Source organism: Silene latifolia, chromosome X, assembly GCF_048544455.1.
Source record: "Silene latifolia isolate original U9 population chromosome X, ASM4854445v1, whole genome shotgun sequence".
NCBI lineage: Eukaryota > Viridiplantae > Streptophyta > Magnoliopsida > Caryophyllales > Caryophyllaceae > Silene > Silene latifolia.
Genome location: NC_133537.1, coordinates 208,200,681 through 208,222,567, shown reverse-complemented (window position 1 = coordinate 208,222,567; position 21,887 = coordinate 208,200,681).

Below are 21,887 nucleotides of genomic sequence, written 5' to 3'. Positions count from 1 at the left end.
AACCAATGGTGAAAAAGGATTTATGGTTAAAACAAATGAAATAAAACAAAAAGAGTTCGAAAATACTTGAAATGGTGAAAACCGATTACAAATATGAAGATGGATTAAAGGGAAATGACGAGAACAAACACAGTTGATCTCTGGTCTGAGCACCCCATTTAGGCGCGGGCAAGTTGGCGACCTAAGGGGCTTCTGCCTCAGACCAAAAATCAGTTTTGGCTCGTTTATTCTATGTTTTGGTTCTTGTTATGCATGTTTTAGCATGTTATAGTCATGAGACAAATGAAAACATAATAAAAGAGGATTTTTACACCCTCATACTTACATGTTTGGTTATGGCGAGTGACCGAGGTATGTGTAACAACTCGTTTGATCGGAAAAAACTCGGTTTAAAACCGTTTTGGTAAGTAAAAAGAGTGTTTTAATGTTAGTGATGGTGTAGTGGTCGAAATGGTCGGTCAAGTGATTTAATGCACGATGACGGTACCAAACAATGTGTAAGGCTTGTGTTTACGATCGGTAGGTCGTAAATACGCGTCGGGTTGTGACTTAAGAAGTCGAGTCGAGAATTTTAAGGGAGAAAAGAGGGGGCGGACACTCGCGTAAGTCTCAAATGGGTGGCATTTGAGGGGTATTTATAGGGAAATGAGTGGTTGTGTGAGTTTTGAGCGACGTGGCCACTTGGGCTGCTCAAAGAGGCGCGAGCCACATTGCGGTTCTTCGAGTTGTGTTGTCACTTTCACAACAAACGCAATCATGATTTGTTCTATCCTAGGTTTTGTAATCACATGTTTGGTACTTGACCATTCATGAATCCGGGAAAACTTAAGGTAGAAGGTTTGAAATGTTTTGTTTTTGGTGGTTGACTCGGTTTGACTCGTTGTTGGAGTCGGGATTTTGAATTTTTGAGTCGGTTTTTCGTCCGATGTCGGTTTTGACTCTAGTTAGTGTCATTGCGACCCCGTCGTCGTGCATTAAACACTCCATGTATTTTTGAAATGTTTTGAGAAGTTTTATTTTCGAAATCGTTTTCAGTTTTCCGACGTAAAGTTGTACACAAACTGTCGATCAAACGCCACGATTCCAAAACATGTTGTAGTCCGATAATCATTGGGTGTTTGTTGATGTCTCAGCAGATATAGGGTATTTACAGAGCCCCCACTTTGACTGAGGCTTGGACATGGCGAAAGTCATCGAAGAGCCCCCAGGTCAATCGAAGATTACAACCTGGAGACCAAGCGACGTCGAGGCGGCTCGAAAGGATTCGGGCCAAGGAGCTGCCGTCGGGAAGGGCGACGCCAAGGCGACTCGAGGGTACGAGCCAAGGACCTATTGTCGGGAACAGTTTAGAGTCTGTCGACTGTCCGTGCGGGTCGCTTAAAGTCCGTTAGACTACGTACAAAGGCTCGCCAGCCATAGGAATGAGTCATATCTGAGGCATCTTCGGATATGTCTTCGCATGTATGTGGACAAAGGCTAGCCAGCTGTGGCAAGGAAATGTACCAGAGGCATCTTCGGGATCTGTCCTTGAAATGTTGCGGACAAAGGCTCGCCAGCCAATGGCAAGGAAATGTACCCGAGGCATCTTCGGGATCTGTCCTTAAAGGGTTGCGGACAAAGGCTCGCCAGCCAATGGCAAGGAAATGTACCCGAGGCATCTCGGGATCTGTCCTTGAACGGTTGCGGACAAAGCCTCGGCAGCCAATGGCAAGGAAATGTACCCAAGGCATCTTCGGGATCTGTCCTTGGAAGGTTGAGGACAAAGGCTCGCCAGCCGTTGGCAAGGAAATGTACCCGAGGCATCTTCGGGATCTGTCCTTGGAGGATTGCTGACAAAGGCTCGCCAGCCAATGGCAAAGAAATGTACTCGAGGCATCTTCGGGATCTGTCCTTGGAGGATTGCGAACAAAGGCTCGCCAGCCAATGATAGCCGATTAATGGATCAAGGGAATAGCCGCGTCAAAAGGCCTTGTCTTGAAAGTAGCGAACTCGTGATGTCGCCGTGGAAACAGTGAATTTGGAATCTTCGCTATTACTGTTTTTTGGAATGAGCGGGTTCCGCGAGGGAGCCCCCTGCTGGTAGTGAATTTGGAATTTTTCAATATTGATTGAAGTGACAGTTTATATGCCGCCGTTGACATTTGATGGAAATAGTAAATTTGGAATCTTCACTATTGATTGAAGTGACGGTTTATGTGCCGCCGTTGACATTTGATGGATATAGTGAATTTGGAATCTTCACTATTAATTGAAGTGACGGTTTGTGTGCCGCCGTTGACATTTGATGGAAATAGTGAAATTGGAATCTTCACTATTGATTGAAGTGACGGTTTATGTGCCGCCGTTGACATTTGATGGAAATAGTGAATTTGGAATCTTCACTATTATTTCTGAAATTGAAGGAAAATAGTGAATTTGATTTCACTATCATTTTTGAAATTGGCGGTTTTGATCGCCGTTTACTTGAAATTTTCGAAAATAGCGAATTTAAATTTTCACTATTTGTTTTTGTTTTTGCGGAAATGACGATTTTCAATATCGTCAATAAAAATCCGAATTTGTTATGTGGAAATTGGGCTAAAGCCCAAATTTTGCTGAAAAAGTAAGTGGACACCTGATTGAGGCGCGAACCACCTGGCTAATCAAAGGGGCTTCCCTTTTTTCTGTAAAAGACGCGAGTTCAGACTGCATCTCATTCATCATTCCGCCTTCTTCATTTTCGACACAAAACCCGCGAAAATCGCCATTGAAGGACCTTCACTAGCTTCCACTCGTGCCATTATCAACAATGTCGTCTCAAGGTAAGTATTTCCTCTTGAATCCATTCAAATTTGTTGATCTTTAGCTTGATTGAATTAGGGCGGATTTTACCCTAAAAAATCGAATTGGGCGTTTTTGATTGAGCCCATTTCGAGTGAAATTGATGCTTGCATTAGGTTAGAAACCTGTTTAGGAGTATAGGGGTGCTTTTAGTTTGCATTTTGGTCCCCATTCCCGCTCCCTATGACACCGTCTCACTTCGCAATGCCAAGTTTATTTGCTTGGGTCGTGGGTCCCACTAGGTTGCATTGTAGTTGGGAAAACCCGTATTCGCCATTTATGGACCTTCGTTAGATATGGGGGGGGGGGGTGGCAAAATTGGATTTTTGCCATTTGTGACGGTCTTACGTGTAACAAAATAAGCGTCTGTTTGGGCTTGAATTGAGTCAGTTTCCCTTGAAATGGACCTCATTGGTAATTTAGGTCACCTTGAGGTGTGATAAAATCACGTTTGCCTTTTCGCGGTCGTTTTTGAATTTTTGACCGGTTTGGGCTCAAATTAGCGTATGAATTGCCTTTTTAAGCTGCAGAAAAATACCCCATTGTGTTGGGAATGTATTTTGGTTTGTTGGCGGACCCTGTAGGGGTCTTGAAATACCGGTTTTTTTTGGTTTTGACTCGTCTTTTGCTTGAAAAGAGGGGCGAGTCGTTTTTGTTTGTTTGTTGTGAATGGTTTTGTTTTTGCGAGGGATTGCCCTTGTTTTGCATTGCAGGTTGTTGTTTTTGTTTGGATTTATCCATTTCATGCCGTCGTAATGACAAAATTTCGGCTGACGTTTTTTTGTTTCTTCTTTTGATCACAGGGTATCGTTTGGACCTATGGGGTCTGTTGTTGAGGCCTTGGAGGAGGAAGTCGGTCCTGGAGGGGGAGTGACGACTGTAGAGGCTGCCGTACTTGAGGCGGTGGTGGAGGATGCTTCCGTAGAGGAGGAGAGGCGGCTGACGTGGCCGGTTTGTCCTTTTCGTTATGGCTCATACACAGGATGGCTGATGATTGGGGGTCAGCACCAGAGTGGTGCATCACATCTTGGTTCTTGGCCTCCTCATCATCCAAAGTCTGCAAGACACTGTATTCTTTTTTGTCGTGGAGCAGGAACGGGGTATTACCATAATGGTAATCACCTCTGCTTTCGTTGTTGCTCCTCTGCTCCCTATGTTGCTCCCTTTCTTTTCTGATCGGAAGGGTAGGGAGTGCTTAGTTCGGTAGGTGGCACATAGCCCCCAGTTCATTGTCTTAGGCCAGTGTATGTATGATAGACGGTTGTTTTAGGCCAGTGTCTGTATGATAGACGGTTGTTTTAGGCCAATGTCTGTATGATAGATGTCTGTACTGAACCCTGTTTGTACGGTCAGTTGTTCGTATCGAACGCGTGTCGATGTATTTTACGTGAGGCGGTTTGTGTATATGGGTTTTTGGATTGTGGTTCATTTTTGTGATTTTTGGCTTTTTGTGTTGTGTTTCGGAGGAGCGTTGTCGGCTGTTGATTCTCCTTTTTCTTTGCACTAGTTCCTGCATCGTTAGTGTAGAAAACAAGCAACAGATAGCACATACGCATAAACGTAAACACGTAGAAGCATTTGATTGAAAACCAAAATTAACCAAGATGACTTGAAGTTAAAATTGTAATTTTGAAATGAATTTTGAAAATTCCGTGACAAATCGTCACGTTCGGAATTCAAAAGGAAATTATTCGAAAATTTGAGCAATTAACTCGTATCGTGAATTAAATTGCGTCGAAATTATTGAAATTGACTCGAAAAATTCAAACTCAAACCGTCAGGAAAGGATTTTCACGAGTATATTTGATTTTTCATTTTTGAGGTCAAGACTCGAATTTGTGAGTGCTTGAATTTTGAGGAAAATTGATGTCGTGTTATCAATCTTCGATTTTGATAGAAAACGCGAAAAAGCGAAAAATTTTCGGAATTTCGACTGACATGGAAACGATCCATCGCGGATCGGGGCGACTAGCCCTTCCCTCTTTAAAAAAAAGAAAGAAAAATCCGTATGTTTAAAGCTGCGTCATGGAAACCGTGTCGGATTTCGTAAAACGCGAAAACAAGGAAATGTGAGTGTGAGGAAACACAAAATATCCTGAATCATCCCGAAGAGGCGCGAGCTTCCCGGCGGGAGGTTTGAGGTGTCAGGAGAAAGCACAAGTTGAAAGAGACAAGTCAGCAGCGGGAATCCCGGGGAACGTCCAAAGAGGCGCGAGCAACCTGGCGATGGAAGCCGGCTCTCCCCTTTTCCTGAAAAATGCGCTGATCATTTTGTATAAATAGGGATGTTTGCGCTTCATTTTTTCATCATCCGAAACACAAAAACATCTCTACAAAACCTCTTCTTCTTCCACAAAAATATTTCATGGATGCTTTTGAGAACGCATTGCGACAATGGTGCCGGGATTTATCGTCTTCCGAAAAGTATCAACTCGCTTGCATGGGAGTTGGTCAATTGTTGGTGCTTCGTCAAGTCAAGGTGCAACCTTTGTTTCTTGAAGCATGTTCTCGGTTTTGGGATTCGAAACACCATGTTTTCGTTTTCCCGAAAGGTGAGCTTTGTCCTCTTGCCTAAGAAGTGGGAGCCGTTGGTGGGTGACCGGGTTGTGTTCCGGTGCTTCCTCCGACTCGGTTGTGCTACAAGGAGAAATTCCGTTCTATGTTGGGCTTATCAACAAGACAAATCAACTTTCTTCTTGCTCCACATGGTTTGGATATGTTGGCTCTTATCAACATCTTTTCAAACCGATTAGATGTTAATGTCTCAGAGGTGGCTAGGAGAAGGGCTCTTGCATTTTGCCTTGTCCATGTGTACCTCTTTGTTGATGTCTTGAAGAAGGAGGGGCCAAGATGCCATGGTAGCATGACCCTTATCCATGTGATTCAGCAGATAAAGCATGGTAGAGATCAATCATGGTTGGTGCTTGGAGAGATTATCCAAGCTGTGGACAAGGAAAGCTCTTGTGGAGAAGCTCCCTCTTTCGGATCCCTAAGGATCCTCCAAGTGTGGCTATTAGAGAGGCTAAGGTATGTAGAGCCTCCGGTTGATTCTTCTTCTTATTCCTTCCGTCACCTTACCATGAGGAAGAAGTTGTACCCGGATAGTTTAACTTCCACCGAGGCCTATTGGGCCGCACGATTGGCGGAGGAGGGTGGTCCTCATATCCGTTGGGTGGTGTCGTGGTGGCACTTGGGGTCCTTCGCGGGGTTGCCCGCTTCGGGTGCTAGTCCTCGTTCTTTGATGTGGGTGGGTTTGAAGGTTGTTTCCTTCATATATCCCGAAAGGCTCATGAAACAAATGGGGCGTCAACAAAAGGTGCCCGCTCAAGATACTCTTGTTCAAGAGAATGTTTTCCGGAACTCCGAGCTTGTGGAGTTCTTCGAAAGATGGTGGGCCACTCGGCAGCTTTGGGAGCTGCCAAACCCCGCTGCCACGACATGGGTGACTCCCGCTTATGTCAAGTGGTCACGTGCTCCGTCCTTGGAAGAGAGATCCAAATTTAGTAAGGACGAGGTTGTCGACTTGAAGTACCGAGAGGTTGGCAAGGCCAACCGTGCCTTCTTTGAGGAGTATGTTGATGGAGCTACCCCCGATGTGATGAGACCACCGAAGAGGAGGAGTTCCGGCCCCAAGAATATGGTGGGCCGTGCATTGGATCGTCTTGGGTCGAATATGAGGTCTTGTGCTAGACCGGACGCCGTCGCCGTCTTAGATCCGTTGAGGATCCGTTCCGAGGAGGAAATCCATGCTAGGCGGGCCAACAAGAAGAACAAGGGGAAGATGTACCCCGAGGGAAAAGGCAAGGGTAGAATGGAAGAGTGAAGACCTCCATTAGCCGTTTTATCATTATGTTGTATTATTGTTGTGAGTTTTTTATTATGTTGTACTAGCTAGTTGTTGTGTGTTTTGTGCTAGTTTTATTATGTGAGGTGTTTTAGTTGACACCTTAGCTTCGACAAGTTGTAGACTGATCGAGCTCTATTTGTTGTTGAAATGTAATCCCTCCCATTATTAATTAAATAAGATGATTGCTCGTGTCGAAAATTGTGAACGATTGTTCCTTCCATCCATTTGGTGAAGGCAATTCAATTTGAATCGTCCTAAACATTTGCACTTGGAAAAGTGGTATTTTGTGGAAAGGGAGAAAGGCTTATTTTGTATTTTTGTGGAAAAAGGGAATGGTTTTCCTTTCTCTTTTTTTTGGGATGTTTTTGTACGTGGAGATTTTTTGTATGGGGATGGTTGTTTTTTATTGTGGGAATGGTTGTATCGTTCTTGTGTAAGAAAGGACTGGCTACGTATTCACCCGAAGAGGTGAAATCAAACCATGATCGTAGTTCGAAATGTTTTGTGAATTTTGATTGGGTTTTGTGGTTGTATCCCTCAGGCATAAGAGGGAGTGCCTACGTATTCACTTGAAGAGGTGAAATCAAACCATGCTCGTAGTTCAGGGGGTTGTTTTGTTTTAGTGCAAATGGACGTTGCCTTTGACAGATCAAAGGACATTCGAAACGGGCAAGGTGTCGTAGCTTAGACTGCAATTTCAAATCAGAACACGTTGAGGAACTTAACTTGAAAAGGGTTGAGGTCGTTGCTAGTTGTAAAACTAGGCTAGATTGTTGGTTGTTATGGTTCAAGGTAGTATTTCTTGAGTTGGTCTAGGTTGGTCGGGTTTGTAAAGTCCTCCCCATCTAGGTCACTCAGTCTAACTGCGCCCCCCGAAAGTATTTTCTTGACCAGGTATGGCCCGGCCCAGTTGGGTTTGAATTTCCCCGTCGGATCGACGGGTAATGGTGCTCGAACTGTCTTGAGGACCAAGTCGCCCTCCTGGATGTTTCTGGGTTTGACCTTCTTGTTGAATGCCCGTTGTATACGTTGTTGGTATAACTGGACGTTGTGCAAGGCGTTGAGTCACCGTTCGTCTAGAAGGGTGAGTTGTTCGTACCTTCGACGGGTCCATTCCGCCTCAAGGACTTGACTCTCCAGTAGGATGCGTAGAGATGGGACCTCTAACTCTACCGGTTGAACCGCTTCCATACTGTATGCTAGGTAGAAGGGTATGGCGCCTGTCGGCGTTCGAATGGAGGTTCGGTATCCCCAGAGTGCGAATGGAAGTTTGCTCGGCCAATCGCAGTAGTTGTCTTGCATTTTCTTGATAATAGTGACAAGTGTTTTGTTCGCTGCTTCCACCGCTCCGTTGGTTTGGGGACGGTAGGGGGATGATCGATGTCGCATGATCTTGTACTTGTCCAGCAAAGCTTGAGTTCCCGCCCGGAAGTGAGAGCCTTGATCGCTGATGATTTCATGGGGTACCCCATATCGGCAAATGATGTTATTTTGAATGAACTTGGCCACTTGTTTGGCGTTCAAGACTGCATATGACTGCGCTTCCACCCATTTGGTGAAGTAGTCGATGGCGACGAGGACGAAGCAATGCCCCTTGGTGCCTATCGGGTTGACTTTTCCGATGATGTCAATGCCCCAGGTTGAGAAAGGCCAGGGTGATGTCATGGTGTACAAAAGGGATGGTGGTATGTGTTGTATGTTGGCGAAGATTTGGCAATTGTGGCAATGTTTGACGTAGTTACAGCAATCGGCTTCCATGGTAGTCCAGTAGTAACCTAGCCGCATGATTTTCCGTGTAAGCATCATTGCACTCATGTGAGGGCCACATTCTCCGTCGTGAACCTCTCCCATGACTTTTTTGGCTTTGTGATGGTCAATGCAAAGGAGAAGAATTCCTTGGGGTGTTCTTTTGTAGAGTTGATTTTGGTTTATCACGAATTGTGATGCAAGTAAACGGATGGCTCTTCGTCCTCTTTGATCAGAGTTGGGAGGGAATTCGTTTTTGGTTTTGTAATTGAGGATGGCTTGGTACCAAGGTTCGTCATGGCTTTCCTCGTCGTTGATAATGGCACAAAAATGGGCTGGCTCGCTACTTCTCTCGACACATAGGGGCATTGATGTCATGTCGTCAGGTATGTTGACGAGCGCGACGATTTTTGCCAGGGCTTCGGCAAATTGATTTTCCTCTCGTGGCAAATGGAAGTAGTCGACTTGGTTGAAGAATTCGGCGTCTTGACTGATCTTCGCTTGGTAGGGAGCTAAGCTGTCAGATCCGATTTTCCATGATCCGGATACCTGATTGATGATGAGTGAGGAATCGCCGTGGACCCTCAATCTCTTGATGCCATGTGTGATGGCTTCTTGTAGGCCGATGAGACATGCTTCATATTCAGCGGCATTGTTGGTGACGGCAAAGTCTAGCTTGACCGACATCGGAATATGTTCTCCCTATGGTGATATTAGTAGGATTCCTACCCGGAAGCCTCTCAGATTAGATGCACCATCGAAGTATAGGTCCCATGCGTTGGAGTCGGCACAAAGGATGTACTAGTCAGGAAGTGACCATGTCGGTCGTTGGATCCTCGTTGACGGGATTCTCTTCTAGGAAATCGGCAACTGCTCTTCCCTTGATAACCTTGAGGGGTACAAATTTGAGGTCAAACTCGGACAGCATGAGTGTCCACCTAGACAGCCTTCCGTTTAGTACGGGTTTTTCGAAGATATATTTGACCGGGTCCATCTTGGAGTAGATGTGGACCGTATAGCTGAGCATGTAGTGCCGCAGCTTCTTTGTTGACCATACTAGGGCAAGGCATGTCTTTTCTAGTTGGGTATACCTCGTCTCGTACTCAATGAACTTTTTGCTCATGTAGTAGATGGCTCGTTCTTCGTTGCCAACTGTTTGTGCTAGCATTGCACCTATGGCTGTGTTGGTAACAGTCAGGTATAGGGATAGAGGAATCCCTGGTTGAGGTGGCATGAGGACAGGAGGTTTAGATAGGATTTCCTTTATCCTGTCGAAGGCCTTCTGATAGTCGCCGTCCCAATCGGTGTGATCGGAGGCACGAAGCTTTTTTAATATTGGTTCACAAATCATAGTGAGCTTGGCAATAAAGCGGCTGATGTATTGGACCTGGCCGAGAAATCCCCGAATCTCCTTCTCGTTCCTAGGCCGAGGCATTTGTTGAAGGGCTTTGATTTTGGTTAGATCAATCTCAATGCCTCTTTTGCTGACGACATGTCCCAAGAGTTTTCCGGAGGTAACCCTGAATGCACACTTCTGAGGATTTAGTCTCATGTTGTATTTCCGCAGACGAGCAATGAATTTCTGGAGGGCACTGATGTGGCCTTCCCGTTCTTTTGATTTGACAATCATGTCATCGACATATACCTCTACCTCGTTATACATCATGTCATGTAGGAGAGTGGTAGCGGTTCTTTTATAGGTTGTTCCGGCGTTGATGAGGCCGAAAGGCATGACCGCGTAGCAGTATGTACCCCACTGTGTAGTGAACGCAGTCTTGTGCATGTCTTCCTCAGCCATCTTAATCTGGTTGTACCCAGCATACCCATCCATGAACGATAGGAGAGCATGCTCGGCAGTATTGTCCACCAGAATGTCAACATGTGGCAAAGGGAAGTCGTCCTTTCGACTCGCCTTGTTCAGATCCCTGAAGTCGACGCAAACCCGAATTCTTCCGTCTTTCTTTAGTACGGGCACAATGTTGGCCACCCAATCCGAGTATTCAGTCACCTTGATAAAACCAGCCTTGAACTGTTTATCCACCTCTTCCTTGATTTTTAGGGCCCACTCAGGACGCATCCGGCGTAGCTTCACATTTCACGAGTTTAGCCGGGTTTAATGGGTATCCGGTGCTCTGCAATTTCTCTGTCAATCCCAGGCAAGTCTCTGTAAGACCAGGCGAACACGTCCTTGTATTCATGGAGGAGGTCAATGAACTGTTGTCTTTCCGAGGGGTCCATGGTTGTCCCTATCCTAAGTTCTTGAGGTGTATTGTCGGTTCCTTCGTTAATAGGTTCGGTCTCCTCAATGATGGGGGTTCTGGTTTCCCGTTTGTCAAGTTCTTTGGCTAAGTGTGGTGGGTAGTCACTCAAGTCAAATTCCTCATAGTCATTCAGAATTGCATTGCAGTTAAAATGAGACGAGTCATAAGGAAACTTAGCGTTCATTAAGTTGACACGAGCGAAAAGCTCAGAAAGGACAGACATCTCGTGGTCAGTCAGAGGCGACACAACAGAGGAAGTGGCCCGTGGAACAGGCTCCAGGTTGTCACCTTTCATGGGAGTGGGGGTGACCCTAGTAGACCCAGCCTCTGAATCAGCCACGACTTTGTGATAGAACAGTGGGAAGGGAACCTTGACTGGGACATCAGGAGTGTTAGGAGATATGACAAACTCTGACTCCGACTCAAACTCAGACTCAGACTCATATCCTTCTTCACTTACCTCCTTGAACATAGGGCCTTCTCCAGTTGTTATCTTGAGAATGCGGCCTTGGCGATCGGTCCACTTGACGGTCTTCCTCCAGTCCCGTGTAGCTTTCTCCGGGTCAGTATCGGAGATCAAGGCGGTTGGATCAAATTGATTGTCCTTCAGGGCGATGTTGATGATGTCCTCATAGTCGAGGTGTTTGACGGTATCTTCCCCAAAGAGGAGTGTTACAGCTTGTCCGTCAAGGCATGGTGATGACTTGGACTCAGTTGATGCAGCATCGGCGTTGTCGGGGATAAAGTAGCAGTCCTGGAAGACCTCCACTCCCGGGTACCTAGCCTTGGCCACAGAGTCGTAGATTGGCTCCGGAAAGCCATGGTAGAGCTCGGATTCTCCCTCGGGGACAAAGTATCCGTTGAGAGTCAGATGGTAAGGACGGAGGATAACTCCGTGCTTTTTGCGTTTTCGGATTAGGAGGTTCATCTCCTGGATATCTTCGTCGGTGGGTTCGTACCCCAGCCCAAAGGGAATGTTGGGGACCTTAGCCTGTTTCAAGGGAGGTAACGGGTCCTTCAGTGGAATGAGCGGAAAACCCGGGAAATAACCCTGACGTATCATAATACGGTTGACCGTTAGGTTGGTGAACGGGTCGCAATTAGAGGGCATCAATTCATCAGTTATGGAGTTTACGGCTTGGAAACCCCACATTTCGTTGTCATCCTCCTCAATGGCTTGGGAGGCTATCCCCTTTCTCATGACTGCCTTGATCGGGGAAGCGGGAATCGTGATCATTTTCCCGTTGAAGGGGACCCTGATCTTCTGGTGGAGAGTTGAGGTGACCGCATTAACGGCGTGAATCCAGGGCCGTCCCAGGAGCATGTTGAAGGAGGCGTCGATGTCGACCACCTGAAAACTGGTTTGTCTTTCCAGTGGTCTGGTTGCGATAGTCAAAGTGACAAGCCGGGCGACCTTGGGACGAGTTCCGTCGTAGGCGCGTACTCCTTGATTCGTTGGGACCAAGTCAGCTTCCTTGATACCCAGCATGTGGGCAGTCTTAAGAGGAATGACATTCAGCGCGGAGCCGTCATCCACGAGGACCAAGTACGGTGATATACAGGGCCAAGTTATGATTGGCTCCGAACGGAGGGATGTCCTCATCGGAGAAGACGACCGGGTTATTCAGATTTGGGGCGTCCCACGTCATGTGCGCCACTATTTCTTCTGGGGAAGAGGTGGAGGGCACAGTTAATTTTCCCAAGGCCTGCAGCGAGGCCTGCCGATGCTCAAAAGACCTTGCGATCAGTTGCCAAATTGAGATTTCAACTTTCGCCTTCTAAAGCTGTTTGAGGATTGAGTTCTCGGGAGCCCTTGGTTGAGTGTCCACCTCCGGGACGGCTTGATCATTCGTTGTTGGAACGACCGTTGGATTGTTCGGATTCTAATAGGGATGTCCGGATCGGGTGAGATGTCCAATTTCTTTCGCCCGTTTCTCTTTCCCTAGGATGATATAGACATCCTCAACATCATCTCTCCATATGCCGTTAATTTCGGAGTCTCGAGGATACCTTGGAGGGGTGTTCCTCGATGGGTAGTTCTTGTGGGGGATATTTTTATGAGGATGGTTTTTGTGAGGGTAGTTATTTTGAGGGTGATTTTCATGAGGTCTATGCCAAAATGGTCGCGGGAGCAATCCGTCCCGGGGTGGGTAGTTTTGAATGCTCGGGGAATTCTCCCTTGGGCGCGGTGGCGGTGGATTGAAAATGAGTCGACGGTAGGCGTCGTCGAGTCGGGTGATTGTCTGAGAGAGGCTGGCTATGACCTCTTCAACTTGTTGAAACATAGTGAGCATAGTGGCAGCACTAAACACAAACACTCCGTCCGAAGGATCCTTTCCCAAAGCATTCACCTCGTCGTCAATTGGTAGGATGAGGTGACAGGAGTCTAGGGTCGTCTCATCATTAGAGATAGCGTGCATTCCCAAAGTATTCGTCTTGTTATTCGGCTTAGTTGGTGGGGGTAAAGGCAAATCTCCCTTCTCAATCATGTCTTGAATGAGGTGCTTGAGCTTGAAGTAAGTTTCGGTATCGTGTCCTTTCCCTCGATGATACTGAAAGTAGGCGTTGGGGTTCCAGAACTGGGACTTCTTGGCATCGGTCGGATCCGGGGTGGGTCTGATCGGTTGTAACTTCCCTTGGTCCATGAGCCTTTTCAGGGCACTCGCATAAGTCGACCCTATGTTGGTAAACACTCTCTGGGGGCGCTCAGTTTTTTTAGCAGATGGTTCGACGAGGTTAACCTCGTCAAACTTGTTCGTCTGACCGTAAGGGCGAGATCCGGTTGAGGTGGATCCCTGGTAACCTCTGCCAGTGGTTTTGGCTAAGACACCTTTTCAAAGGTCGTCCTCAATACGCGTCCCCAGAATCTGCAGATCTTGGAAAGTCTTGATATTCTGATACCTCAGTAGGTTGGCATAAACTGGGCGGAGATTGTTGGCAAACTTTTCCACCAAAGTTGATTCACTTGGCTTACTGACCAATTGAGTACTCACCCTCCTCCAACGGGTTAGGAAATCGGTGAACCCCTCTTTGTCGTTCTGTGTTAGCACCTCGAGAGTACGGGTATTGACCTAGATCTCGACATTGTCTGCATACTGTTTGGCAAACTCAACTGCGATCTCATCCCAAGTAGTAAGGTTTTTCGGATCGAGGGAGTAGTACCATTGGCGAGGAATCGGCTCCAAAGAGGATGGGAAGATCCGGGTAAAAAGTTCCTTTTTGACCCATTTAATGGCCATGTAGTCTTTGAAAGCACGGATATGGTTGAGTGGGTCCTCCACCCCCTTGAACTTAAGCACATCGGTCAGGGTGAAGTTGTCAGGTAACTGGTCCCCAACAGGTTCGAACCTTCGGTTGTTCACAAGATGGATATTGTTACCCCGGGCTAGAAGTTGTTCTTCCAAGAGTTTTAGCCACTTCTCAGTTTCAGTCAGAGGTGGGGTATTATGTTCCCCTGTTTCTTTGTTCTCTAGGGCGTCGATACGGGTCTCGACGCGATCCAGGGTGACCTTAAGAGCGGTAAGCAGGCTGGCCAACTGATCGGTTGTGACATCTATGTTGTTATCATTGTTGTTGGATGAAGCTGAAGACGGGGCCATGCCTCTGAGGCAGGAAAACGGCTCACATTACAACTCAATCCGACACGGTTCCAAGACTGAACGCAGACAACGCAAAGGACGAGACAAAGATCAGACTTAACAAGACGGGGTGACCGTGTGTGGTCCCGCGGTGCTGACTCGATTTATGACGTGACGGTGTTTGACCGAACTTTTGACACGAGTCTAACATGACGGCGTGACGCCGTTGGACGGGTCTCGTGGTGAGACGACTCATAAGTAAAGACCCATAAGTACGTTTGCTTTGACTCGATAGACACGAGGCGGAATTGGAATGGTGGACTAAAGTTCTCGAAAATAGAAATTTTCAAAAAGATTCATTTGTCGTTTTAATGGACGGCTTCCGAAGATAGAAATATCCGCAAGTCGATCAGATGAAAGGGTTGTCTTAAGTTTATTTGCAAAAGACGGTTTGAGTTTGAATCGGCTCGGAAAACAGTTCATCGTTTCCCAAGACAGTTTTGAAATTTAAAATCGTATGTTTGAAAATCGGGTTTGAAATGTTTGAAGAGGTCTCGGGGATGTTGCATGGTCCTTGGGATCTTGAAAGTGTCTCAAGAAAAAGGGTGTGTGCTTTTCTCGGATTTTGAAAGAGCCATTGTCGGCGCGAAACGAGTTAAAATCCGTGTCTAGACGCGGCGATTATAACGGCGTAAAAAGGTGATTTGACATGGTTGTAGAAAACCGGGTTTGAAAATCGTCATTATGAGGGCCTAGAAAGGCATGTTGAAATGGTTATAGAAAACCGGGTTTGAAAATCGTCATTACGACGGCCTAGAAAGGCGTGTTGAAATGGTTATAGAAAACCGGGTTTGAAAATCGTCATTACGACGGCCTAGAAAGGCGTGTTGAAATGGTTATAGAAAACCGGGTTTGAAAATCGTCATTACGACGGCCTAGAAAGGCGTGTTGAAATGGTTATAGAAAACCGGGTTTGAAAATCGTCATTACGACGGCCTAGAAAGGCGTGTTACGGTCGGCGAAAGACCGAGTTTTGAAATGGCCATTATAACGGCGCAAAAAGGGTGATTTTGAAAGTTTGAAAATGACACGGAAGGACTTATGATCAAGTAGCACATAAGCACTCGCAGTTCATTATATTATGCCTTACGCTGACACGGGTTTTGGCTTAAAAGGGTGGGTTACACACCAAGCAATCAAACCCCGATTTGCGAGAGGGATACCAATCCAAACAAAATGTGTAAGGAGGATGCCCTAGCCTCGTGCTCGAAAGTGATGAAAGCTCTTTGACGAAACAGAAATGTGTAATGTCAATGGTATGCTTGACTCAATCGGGATTCGAAACGCGGGGATGAGAAAACTCACGCCGACGAGACGAGCCAATTGGTCGAAAAGGGTTAGGTTGTGGGCCCGGACAAGGAACCCGACCGTGACCGTAATATCAATTAATGCATTCCAACCAAGACTTCGTTCGAGTCTCACCATCTAGGGATCACAAAGACGTAAGTATCCTAGTTATCCCCAACGGAGTCGCCAATCTGTGGACACGGCCCACCTGCAAGCCCACTTCGATCTATGGACGTACAACGGTCTTTTTGAAAGCCACGCTCGGCGGCGTAAAAATGCTTTCGACCGGATCGTTTTATATCGGTAGGTTTCGTCTCGGTAAGGGTCTCAAAACGATTAGAGATGTTCGGAGTCGCCACCAAGAATTTGTGGGATGCCTGAAACCCGTTCGAAATCCACTTTATACCTCAGTCGATTCGAAGCACAAAGCAGCGTTTGACATAGGTACTAAAGATAAGGAAATCGTCCTTCTTTAGCATCCTATCTATAGAATGACTCTCGTACGCCCCGGATAAGGTCGTCCACTATCCAAAGATTCTGAGTAAGAGGTGAAGGTACGTATTGGGAAGCCCTTTAATCAGACACCCAATCTCGCCCGCGTTAGTGGCCTCTACTGATCGATCTTGGTTGGTTGAATGCAAAAGTTGATGAAACGGTTTAAATGCATGAATGCGCATCCAATGATTTAAACCTAACATGTGATAGCTTTCTAAGTCGGTTGATTTAATCCAAGTATCAAGTATAAGATATCCATTTGGATTAATGATTGATTTGCATGCAAGACGAAAATTAAACATCCATTTATCGTATTAGGTTTAGGGTGCATAACATGATCCATTTGTCTTAGTAAGGCATTTTGCCAATATGATTTTGAATAATCAAATAGTCATCTGATCCGTCCTATATCCGGGTTAACCGGAGTCGGGATCGTCCTAGACTAATGTTGGAAGGGAACAGACCCTGTATCAGGTGGCTATATGAGGCGCGAGCCAGCCGGCGGGGTAAGGGGCTTCCCTCTGGTTTTGAAAATGAGAAATGGAGAGCTTGTTTAGGCGCGGGTTAGGACACGGTTTATGTGCCGTGTTCTGACCTTTTAGAAAATGTTATAAAACGTGTTGGAAATGGGTATTTGAACCCGGTTTGATTTGAAGGGGTCGTTTAGACCGCATTTGTTGATTTGAAAAACTAGACTCGAATAATCGTCATTATTTTGACAATATTCGGTGTCGGGTTCGATTTGACAAACTTGACATGAATAATTTTTAAAATGATTATGGACTAATTGTCTTAAGTCCATTTGAATGTAATTAGTCGATACTTATCATCGTACCCGGGTTGAAATACGGCATGGTATGTAGAACCGAGGATGACTTTGTGTTGGGGACTAATATGTTTGTTTGAAAATGTAAAGAAATGAAATAAAAGGCTTTAAAATACCTTTTAAATGTCATTAACCAAATATTATCACCGAAACACGGATTTAACCGCTATGGTATGAAGAACCAAGGGTGAAAAATGTTTTATGGTTAAAACAAATGAAATAAAATAAAAAGGGTTCGAAAATACTTGAAATGGTGAAAACCGATTACAAATATGAAGATGGATTAAAGGGAAATGACGAGAACGAACATGGTTGATCTCTGGTCTGAGCACCCCATTTAGGCGCGGGCAAGTTGGCGACCTAAGGGGCTGCTGCCTCAGACCAAAAATCAGTTTTGGCTCGTTTATTCCATGTTTTGGTTCATGTTATGCATGTTTTAGCATGTTATAGTCATGAAACAAATGAAAACATAATAAAAGAGGATTTTTACACCCTCATACTTACATGTTTGGTTATGGCGAGTGACCGACGTAAGTGTAACAACTCGTTTGATCGGAAAAAACTCGGTTTAAAACCGTTTTGGTAAGTAAAAAGAGTGTTTTAATGTTAGTGATGGTGTAGTGGTCGAAATGGTCGGTCAAGTGATTTAATGCACGATGACGGTACCAAACAATGTGTAAGGCTCGTGTTTACGATCGGTAGGTCGTAAATACGCGTCGGGTTGTGACTTAAGAAGTAGAGTCGAGAATTTTAAGGGACAAAAGAGGGGGCGGACACTCGCGTAAGTCTCAAATGGGTGGCATTTGAGGGGTATTTATAGGGAAATGAGTGGTTGTGTGAGTTTTGAGCGGCGTGGCCACTTGGGCTGCTCAAAGAGACGCGAACCACATCGCGGTTCTTCGAGTTGTGTTGTCACTTTCACAACAAACGCAATCATGATTTGTTCTATCCTAGGTTTTGTAGTCACATGTTTGGTACTTGACCATTCATGAATCCAAGAAAACTTAAGGTAGAAGGTTTGAAATGTTTTGTTTTTGGTGGTTGACTCTGTTTGACTCGTTGTTCGAGTCGGGATTTTGAATTTTTGAGTCGGTTTTTCGTCCGGTGCCGGTTTTGACTCTAGTTAGTGTCATTGCAACCCCGTCGTCGTGCATTAAACACTCCATGTATTTTTGAAATGTTTTGAGATGTTTTATTTTCAAAATCGTTTTAAGTTTTCCGACGTAAAGTTGTACACAAACTGTCGATCAAACGCCGCGATTCCAAAACATGTTGTAGTCCGATAATCATCGGGTGTTTGTTAGAGTCTCAGCAGATACTGGGTATCTACAGTTCTTAACGGCTATCTAGTGTCTCTTACCTGGATTTTATTGATAGCAACTTGTCATCCTCAAAGCATATGAATCATTGGGACGAGTGCACATCATGGCATACATGATCGATCCAACAGTGGAAGCGTAGGGGATCGATTTTATGCGCTCAATATCTTTTGGCTCGGTAGGACACTGAGACTTACTCAAAGTTATCCTGTTAGCCATCGGTAGAAACCCTCTCTCATAGTTCCTCATATTGAATCGGTCAATAATCTTATCAATATAAGCTTCTCGACTCAATGCCAATATCTTTTTAGATCTATCTCGTTAGATTCGGATACCAAGGATGCGCTAAGCTTCTCCCTAATCTTTCACTTTAAAATGATTTCCCAACCACTGCTTAACAGAAGTAAGCATTTGTACATCATTTCCAATGAGTAGTATGTTATCCACATACAAAACCAAGAAAACAACTTTTCTCCCACTAAACTTCATGTATAAACATGGTTCTTCAACACTTCAAGAAACACCATATTGTTTAATGACATGATCAAAGCGATGATTCCAACTCCTTGAAGCTTGCTTAAGACCATAAATGGATCCCTAAAGTTTGCATACTTTGTTAGGATTTTTAGGATACATGAAACCTTCAGGTTGTGTCATATACACTTCTTCTTCCATAAATCCATTTAGGAACGCGGTCTTGACATCCATTTGCCATATTTCATATTCATGAAATGTGGCAATCGCTAACATGATCCGAATAGATCTTAGCATAGCAACAGGTGCAAAGGTTTCATCATAATGTAAACCATGAACTTGTATAAAACCTTTTGCAACTAGTCTAGCTTTGTATACAACTTTATGTCCATCTATGCCGATTTTAACCTTAAATATCCACTTACACTAAAGAGGTCGCACCTTATCAGGCAAGTCAACCAGGCCCCATACCTGATTATCGTACATAGAATCTATTTCGGATTGCATGGCATCAAGCCATAATTTAGAGTAAGGACTAGCAATAGCCGCTTTGTAGGTAGCAGACTCATCACTTTCTAAAAGCAATACTACATAATCACCATTCTCTTCGATAACTCTCAGATATCTATCAGGTTGGCGACTAACCATGCTTAACTTCCTAGGAACAACAATTCAGCCAGATGACGAAGGAACATCTTCCTCTATCGTCTCCTCAGTTTGTGGCTCTTGAACTTCTTTAAGTTCAAATTTTCTCCCACTCTGTCTTCTAAAAAAAAATTCCATTTCTAGAAAGACACCCTCACGAGCCACAAACACTTTGTTCTCGTTACGATTGTTAAAGTAATGGCCACGAGTTTTCTTTGGGTAGCCTACAAAGATACTTTTGTCAGAACGAGGGGCTAGCTTATCGTCAGACTTGTTCTTGACATAAGAATCGCAACCCCATATTTTCATGTATGAAACATTCGGGACCTTCCCTTTCCATATCTCATATGGAGTTTGTTCGGTTGCTTTAGTTGGGCTTTGATTTAGTTATCGAATAGCAGATAAAATGACAAACCCCCAAAATGAGTCTGGTAACTCAAACTGACTCATCATAGATCGAATCATATCTAATAAGGTTCGATTTCTCCTCTCGGCCACGCCATTTATTTGTGGTGTGCCAGGGGGAGTTTACTGAGATACAATACAACAGTTTTTAAGGTGAGAAACGAATTCATTATACATGTTTGTAATGACAGCGACATGGCACTTGGTCGAGTGCTCGGTTCACTCGAATGAGTGAGGCTCTTCACTCGGTCGAGTGAACTGATACGTAAAATTTATATAGACTTCTTAGCCTCTTATTGCACACATTTCTATACCTTTTTGTATCGTTATGTATTGCAAAATGCCCCGGCTACTTTGGTTTGTTTTGCCTTTATTGCAGAAATGGACCTGAAAGTAGTGAAACCGCGCCATTATTCGTCACATTTAGCAAGCATTGTAAGGAGACGGAAACATTGGAGCAAGAATTGTGCCTCGGGATGTGTGAAGGAAGTCATAGGAAGCTGCCAAGGACGTATTTGAGGATGATGCATGGGATATCCACTCGATCGAGTGGAATTCTGAGTCGATCGAGTGGTTTGGCTGGAACAGGAGGTCGAGCAGTTCTTAGAGCTCGATCAAAATGTGTTTATTGGGAGTTACTCGATCGAGAGCCTAAAGTGGTCGATCGAGTACATTTGCTGGGGATGACCTGGATCGAGTAGTCTGAAATCACTCGATCGAGGGGGTTTGATAGTTTACACGGGTTGACTTAATCCGTAATAGGTTTTATTTTTTTAATTTTCACTCCCCTATATAACGGAGTCGTGATTAGGTTAATAAATAACTTCTCAACTTCTACTTTTAGTTTTACAACACTTAATACTCTTTACTGCTTAATCTCAAACCTTTGCTCTTTGCTTTGTGGATTATTCTCTACGCCGGATTCTTTTAGATTGTAATCATTCTCTTCTCCTTAATCTAAATACTTTGTTTACATTAATTTCTTGTTTTTTCATTATTACTTTTGTCCTTGTCTTATTTATGTTTGTTTGCTATTCTTTAATTATGTCTCTTATTAGCATGTCTTTCGTTATTATTGTTAATTACATTAAGAGCATGAGTAGCTAATTCTCTTTATGTCAGGAATAGGGAATCCATGGTAGGATTGTGACGATGTAGCGAATAGACTAGATAATTTACATATGAGAATCTGTCCCCATAGCAATATAACTGTAACACCAATTTAGTTGAGTGCAAGCTTCTAAATTACATTAATTTGGTTAACTTTGTACCTGGATCGGAAGATTGAAATAAAAAAACCTGCTATGAACAGTAGACTACCCTAATGAGGACGGAAGTTAAGTTAATGGGATTCTAGGGTGGATAGCGGACCGAAAGGACCTTTCTCATGCTCTGCTCACAGTAGATTGTCTAGGCTATTTGCAACTGAGTCGATAGACTACCATGGTGAACCGAAATCCTGACATACTCTCTCTGATTTGATCATTTTTATCACTTTTTCTCGCTTTCCTGCTCTTACTTTACTTCTCTTGCCCTTAAACCTTTGGTAAAATTGAAAATCAAATACAAAACCCCCATTTGTGACTTAGATAGACGGAATTCAGATAGATATCTTGCCTCCCTGTGGAGATCGAATCTACTTATCACTAGCTTCCGTTAGTATCTTTAGGTATTTATTTTTGGTACAGAAACGACAGTATCAAAATTTAGCGCCGTTGCCGGGGAGGCAATAGCCCTATTTGTCTTGTGTATTTCGTTTATCTCTATCCGTCTCAGGGAATTTTTATTCCTTGAGACAGTTCTCACTTATTTCTTTCAGTATTGTGTATGCCCAGGTCAAACAGGTCAGAATTAGTTCCTGTTGATCGTGAGCCAGAGAGATCTCTTCGGCATAGACTCAGACTGCAAAGAAAGATTCAAAAGAAAGACTTGAGTACTTTTGAACCCGAGCCACAACATTTTCTTTTTGCTGAAGACCAGTCTTGTGAAGAAGATAAATCTATTTCTGCTATCGAGCCAGTAAAGATGCCTAACATTGCGAGTCACTCAGAGCCCACAGCTGCCTCGATTCCCAAGGGTTTCAAGCTTACGATCGAGGATGCTAATACTTTCGACATTAGACCA